Source organism: Macaca thibetana, chromosome 3, assembly GCF_024542745.1.
Source record: "Macaca thibetana thibetana isolate TM-01 chromosome 3, ASM2454274v1, whole genome shotgun sequence".
NCBI lineage: Eukaryota > Metazoa > Chordata > Mammalia > Primates > Cercopithecidae > Macaca > Macaca thibetana.
Genome location: NC_065580.1, coordinates 130,045,546 through 130,052,412, shown reverse-complemented (window position 1 = coordinate 130,052,412; position 6,867 = coordinate 130,045,546). Strand labels below are relative to the sequence as shown.

The window sequence follows — 6,867 nt, the reverse complement described above, 5'->3', positions numbered from 1 at the left end:
ATTGCCAAATTTGTTAACATTTTTCCATTTCTAAACCATTCATTTTTTTTTTTTTTTTTTTTTTTTTTTTTTTTTGAGGCGGAGTCTTCACTCTGTCGCCCAGGCTGGAGTGCAGTGGCACCATCTCGGCTCACTGCAAGCTCCGCCTCCCGGGTTCGCGCCATTCTCCTGCCTCAGCCTCCCGAGTAGCTGGGACTACAGGCGCCCGCCACCGCGCCCGGCTAATTTTTTTTGTATTTTAGTAGAGACGGGGTTTCACCGTGTTAGCCAGGATGGTCTCGATCTCCTGACCTCGTGATCCGCCCACCTCGGCCTCCCAAAGTGCAGGGATTACAGGCGTGAGCCACCGCGCCCGGCCTCTAAACCATTCTTAAAGAAAATCATACATGGAGTCACACCATCCTCGCGGTAGTCCAATAGAGCAACCATGCCATCAGGATTCATGTTTTCACCAATAAAGAACTGGTAGTTTTTGAAATTAGCAAGGATGTTTGAAATTTGCTTGATTTATTCTGCAGCCCCTGTCATAAAAGGTTTTACTCTGTTTTTCAAGTTTGCCTTTGATTGATTTCATGTAATCTTTTATGCACTTCTTTTTTTTTTTTTTTTTTTTTGAGACGGAGTCTTTGCTCTGTAGCCCGGGCTGGAGTGCAGAGGCCGGATCTCAGCTCACTGCAAGCTCCGCCTCCCGGGTTTGCGCCATTCTCCTGCCTCAGCCTCCGGAGTAGCTGGGACTACAGGCGCCCGCCACCTCGCCCGGCTAGTTTTTTGTATTTTTAGTAGAGACGGGGTTTCACCGTGTTAGCCAGGATGGTCTCGATCTCCTGACCTCGTGATCCGCCCGTCTCGGCCTCCCAAAGTGCTGGGATTACAGGCTTGAGCCACCGCGCCCGGCCTTATGCACTTCTTATAGGTTTCTTTTGTGAAACTTGTTTCCTGCAGGTGATGGTTCATGACAGTATGGACACCAGTGATTACTGTGCTTTCGGTACCTTCGCTCTCTGGGCCTTCAGCGGAGGCATTTCCACCAATGAGCGAGTCATCAATGTTACCTTATGTCCTATTGCCCATCTTCCCCTCCACCTCCAGGCACAGTCCGTCCGCGATCTCCCGGATCTTGTAGATGTCGGAGAACAACTCATCGTGGCTGATGTGGCTGATGAGGTCTCGGTAGATAATCATGATGGCTGATGAGGTCCCGGTAGATAATCATGATGGCGACTGAAAGGAGACGACGGAGCGAGCGCCGTGCAGCCGGAGCGGCGCTCGGGGGGGAGGGGGGAGCGGGCGGAAAAGCTATTTATTTTTTTTGAGATGGAATCTCACTCTGTCGCGCAGGCTGGTATGCAGTGGTGCAATCTCGGCTCACTGCAGCCTCAACTTCCTGGTTCCAGTGACCCTCCCACTTCAGCCTCACAAGTAGCTGGAACCACAGGCGTGTAACACCATACCCAGATGATTTTTGTATTTTAGGTAGAGGTGGGGTTTCCCTATGTTGCCCAGACTGGTCTTGAACTCTTGAGCTCGAGTGATCCACCTGCCTTGGCCTCCCAAAGAGCTGGGATTACCCGCCTGAGCCACTGCACCTAGCCAGTTTGGCAGTGTTTTCTTTTTTCTTTTTCTTTCTTTTCTTTTTTTTTTGAGATGGAGTCTCACTCTGTTGCCCAGGCTGGAGTGCAGTGGTGCAATCTCGGCTCACAGTCACCTCCGCCTCCCGGGTTCAAGCGATTTCCCTGTCTCAGCCTCCCTAGTAGCTGGGATTACAGACACCCACCACTACGCCGGGCTAATTTTCTTTATTTTTAGTAGAAACAGGGTTTCACCGTCTTGACCAGACTGGTCTCGAACTCCTGACCTCGTGATCCACCCACCTTGGCCTCCCAAAGTGCTGGGATCACAGGCGTGAGCCACTGCACCCGGCCGGCAGTGTTTTCTTGAGAATTTTTTAAATCAATGTTCATAAGCAATATTGGTCAGCTGTCTTCTTGTCCTGCCTTTGTCTGGCCCTAGTATCAAGGCAATGCTGTTCTCATAGAGTGAGTTAGAAAGTATTTCCTCCTCCGCCGGGCGCGGCGGCTCACGCCTGTAATCCCAGCACTTTGGGAGGCCAAGGCGGGCGGATCACGAGGTCAGGAGATCGAGACCATCCTGGCTAACACGGTGAAACCCCGTCTCTACTAAAAATACGGCAAATTAGCTGGGCATTGTGGCGGGCGCCTGTAGTCCCAGCTACTCGGGAGGCTGAGGCAGGAGAATGGCATGAACCCAGGAGGTGGAGCTTCCAGTGAGCTGAGATCCTGCCACTGCACACTCCAGCCTGGGAGACAGAGCGAGACTCCGTCCGAAAAAAAAATATATATATATATTTCCTCCTCTTCAAGTTTTTGAAAGAGTTTGCAAAGGATTGGCATTAATTTTTCCTTTAAATGTCTGGTAGCATTCACTGGTAAAGTCATACAGTCAAGGGTATTTCTTTGTTGGGAAGATTTTAATTAGTAATTTAATCTTCTTACTAGTTATAGGCTTACCCATATTTTCTTTTTCTTTTACTTTTTTTTTTTTTGAGACGAAGTCCCACTCTTTCCCCCCCACCTCCCCCCCCCCCCCCCCACCCCCACCCCCCGCTGGAGTGCAATGGTGCTATCCCAGCTCACTACAACTTCTGCCTCCCGGGTTCAAGTGATTCTCCTGCCTCAGCCTCCTGAGTTGCTGGGATTGTAGGCGCCTGCCACCATGCCCAGCTCATTTTTGTATTTTTAGTAGAGATGGGGCTTCACCATGTTGGCCAGGCTAGTCTTGAACTCCTGACCTTGGGTGATCCGCCCACCTCAGACTCCCAAAGTGCTGGGATTACAGGCGTGAGCCACCACACCTGGCCAGTTTAGCCATATTTTTTATTTCTGTGTGATTCAGTCTTGGTAGGTTTGTGTTTCTAGAGATTTGCCATCTCATTTGGTTATTCAATTTGCTGGTGTACATATGTTTATAGTATTCTCTTATAATCACCTTAATTGCTGTAAAGTCACAATAATGCCCTCATTTTCATGTCTGATTTTGGCTATTTGAGTCTTCTTTTGTTTCTTAGTCAATCTAGCTAAAAATTTGTCAATTTAGCTGATCTGTAAAAAAAATTTTAATTTTACCTATTCTCTTATTTTTCTTTATTTCCACTCTAATCTTTCGTTTCTTGTATTCTGCTAGGTTGGGGTTAGCTCTTCTTTTTCTAGATCCTTTAAAATGTATAGTTAGGTGACTGATTTGAGATCTTTCTTACTTTTATTTTTTATTTTTATTTTTTTTTGAGATGGAGTCTCACTCTGTCACCCAGGCTGGAATGCAGTGGTGCAATCTCGGCTCACTGCAACCTCCCTCTCCCAGGTTCAAGCGATTCTACTGCCCCAGTCTCCCAAGTAGCTGGGATTACAGGCCTGCACACCATGCCTGGTTAATTTTTGTATTTTAGTAGTGATGCGCTTTTGTCATGTTGGTCAGACTGGTCTTGAACTCCTGACCTCAGGTGATCCTCCTGCTTTGGCATCCCAAAATGCTGGGATGTTGGCATGAGCCACCACTCCTGGCTTTCTTATTTTTAAATGTAGATGATTACAGCTATACACTTCCCTCTGAGTGCTGCTTTAACTGCATCCCATAAGTTCTGGTATGCTGTGTTTTCATTTTCATTCATCTCAAAGTGTTTTCTAATTTCCTGTATGATTTCATCTTCAACCACTGATTAAGAGTGTGTTCACTTTCCATATATTTGTGAGTTTTCAAGTTTTCCTTATTACTGATTTCTAGTTTCATTCATTGTGATTATAAAATATTTAGCACTTTGCATACTTGCAAACTTTTAAAACATTAATATTTGTTTTGCAGCCTAATACACTGTATACTCTGGACAATATCCCACATGCTGTTGAAAAGAATGTGTATTTTGCTGTTGTTGGGTGGGTGTCTGTAAATGTCCATTAGATCTAATTGGATTATCATGTTGCTCAAGTGCTCTCTTTCCTGTTGATCTGATCTCTGTATTATTAACATTGAGGTAGTGAGGTCTCCAATGATCATTGTGAAACTCTATTTCTCCTTTCAATTCTATCCTTTTTTGCTTCATAGGTTTTGGTGCTCTGTTGTTAGGTGCATATATGTTTTAAATTATTATATCTTCTTGTTGGATTAATCTTTTTATCAGTGTAGAATTCCCTTGTCTCTCATAACCATTTTTGGCTTAAAACCTATCTTGCCTAACATATGGCCACTCCTGGTCTCATTTGGTTACTTTTTATTTTCTTTTTTTTGAGATGGAGTCTTGCTCTGTCGACCAGGCTGGAGCACAGTGGTGCAATCTCTGCTCACTGCAAGCTTCGCCTCCTGAGTTCATGCCATTCTCCTGCCTCAGCCTCCCAAGTAGCTGGGACTACAGGCGGACGCCACCACGCCCAACTAATTTTTTGTATTTTTAGTAGAGACGGGGTTTCACCGTGTTATCCAGGATGGTCTTGATCTCCTGACCTCCTGATCCACCCGCCTTGGCCTCCCAAAGTGCTGTGATTACAGGCGTGAGCCACCGCACCTGCTGCTTTTTTTTTTTTTTTTGAGATAGAGTTTTGCTCTTCTTGCCTAGGCTGGAGTGCAATGGCGTGATCTCAGCTTACCACAACTTCTGCCTCCCAGGTTCAAGCAATTCTCCTGCCTCAGCCTACCGAGTAGCTGGGATTACAGGCAAGCGCCACCATGCTCAGCTAATTTTGTATTTTTAGTAGAGACAGGGTTCCTCCATGTTGTCAGGCTGGTCTCAAACTCCTGACCTCAGGTGATCCATCTGCCTCAGCATCCCAGGCATTAGCCACCAAGCCCGACCTCATTTGGTTACTTTTTGCATGGAATTTATTTTTTCATTCTTTTGTTTTTAATCTCTTTGTGTCTGTGTATCTAAAGTGAGTCTCTTATAGACAGTATATAGATGGATCATGTTGTATTTTATTTTACTTATTTTTTTACATTTCCCAAGGCTCTGTCATCCACCTTTTCATTAAATCATTCTAACAATCTCTCCTGGGCTTAAGTAATCCTCCCACCTCAACTGCCTGAGTAGCTTGGACTGCAGGCACATGCCACCACTCTATCTGGCTTTCTCTCTCTCCCATGCTGATCGCTGGGCCTTGTGAGACAAATGAAAAGCTGATTTATCTGAGTTACTACAACTCATCACAGCTGGTTTTCTCACCTCATCCAAGTCCTCAGTGCTGCTTGGCAGTTATTCTGTTTGTCCTCATACACAGTGTGCACTACCATGACAGCTAATTTTTGCCTTTTTTTTTTTTTTTTTTGTATTTTTAGTAGAGACGGGGTTTCACCATGTTGGCCAGAGCTGGTCTCGAACTCCTGACCTCAGGTGATCCGTCCACCTCGGCCTCCCAAAGTGCTAGGATTACAGGCGTGAGCCACCTTGCCCAGCCCTGGTGCTGCATTTTTGCTTTGTCCTCTCTCCCACAATGGCTAGCCAAAAATGTCACCATTTTGCTCCAGCCCCTTTCTTGACCTGCCTGTTTCTTTATAGTTACCTTTATTTGTTGATCCCTCACTTCCCTAATTAAAGGTATAAATTATTCAAGTTACTGTGATTTCTGATTTCTTTCTCCTAATATAAATGACCCTAAATACAATACAGGCCAGATGACCCAAGGAGACAATGACAGTGTAGACTTTTTTTTTTTTTTTTTTTTTTTTTTTTGAGACTGGGTCTCACTCTGTTGCCCAGGCTGGAGTGCAGTGGCCTGATTACAACTCACTGCAGCCTCGACCTCCTGGGCACAGGCAATCCTCCCACCTCAGCCTCCTGAGTAGCTGGGACTATAGGCATTTATCACCACACCCAACCACAATTTTTTTTTTTTAATTGAAGAGAGGATTTCACCATGTTGCTCAGATTGGTCTGGAACTCCTGTGCTTAAGCAATCTGCCCATCTCAGCCTTCCAAAGTGCTAGGATTACAGGTATGAGCCCCTGCACCCAGCCCAATGTGTAGGCTGGTCTTACATGTCAGATATAAGGTTCCAATAATTCCATGTTATTTATTTTGAATGGGTGACATGTGAATGCACATGGGATGGCATTTGGGCAGAGCAGCAGCGCCCGAGTTCATCTTCCTCTCTTGGGTGGGACATCAGGAATAGTCCCCACTGGTGTCCACTTTGGGAAGCTCTGGGTTTCAGCTGACCTCTGCTTCTCATGGGTACCTAACTGCAACTTGCAGTGCCTTTTCTCAGTCAGGCATAAGAGCTGGAACTTCTGTTAATCTCTCAATATTTGCATAGGTAATGAAGTGTCTTCTGAAGTCAAAATATTTGAAAAGGAATGGCCCCTCCTTATTGTGTGGGTCAAAATCTCAGGTTCACCTTGGCTGCTCCAGGCTGCTGTGGATAGATATCCCTGAAGGGGTTCTTTCAAAAGGTGCCTCTAGATCTTGAAACTGCTGATTATATTGCAACTGTCACACCTACGAGGACTGCTGGCCTCAGCCAACCCCTCATCATGGAGCTGTAGAAACAAGGGAGAGGCTGCCCCTGCTCATGGCGCTCTGTATAGCCTTACTGAGGGGTTCAAGTGTGTCTTGGGTAAGGCAGGCTGGGAGAAAAGATATCCAGGGTTTTCAGCTATTGGAATGTTGGATCCTTAGCCAGGGATCTGGTAAACCATGTCCTAAAAAGACAGAATGATTAGGTAAAAAACAGAGTCACAAATGGCCAGTACTGCTTATAAACCCCACAAATCCTGGGACACGGTGAGAGCCTTCCACTCTGGAAACATCACTTGATACCTTGGTTGGACTGTCTGGAAATTCTACCTTTGGATCTCAATCCACAA

At 45.8% G+C, this 6,867-nt stretch overlaps 1 pseudogene; it reads right to left on the bottom strand.

Annotated features, from left to right (window-relative positions):
• Window positions 1-269: 269 nt before the first annotated feature.
• LOC126950312 (translationally-controlled tumor protein-like) lies at window positions 270-1,205 on the bottom strand (annotated as a pseudogene).
• Between the last annotated feature and the right edge of the window lie 5,662 nt (window positions 1,206-6,867).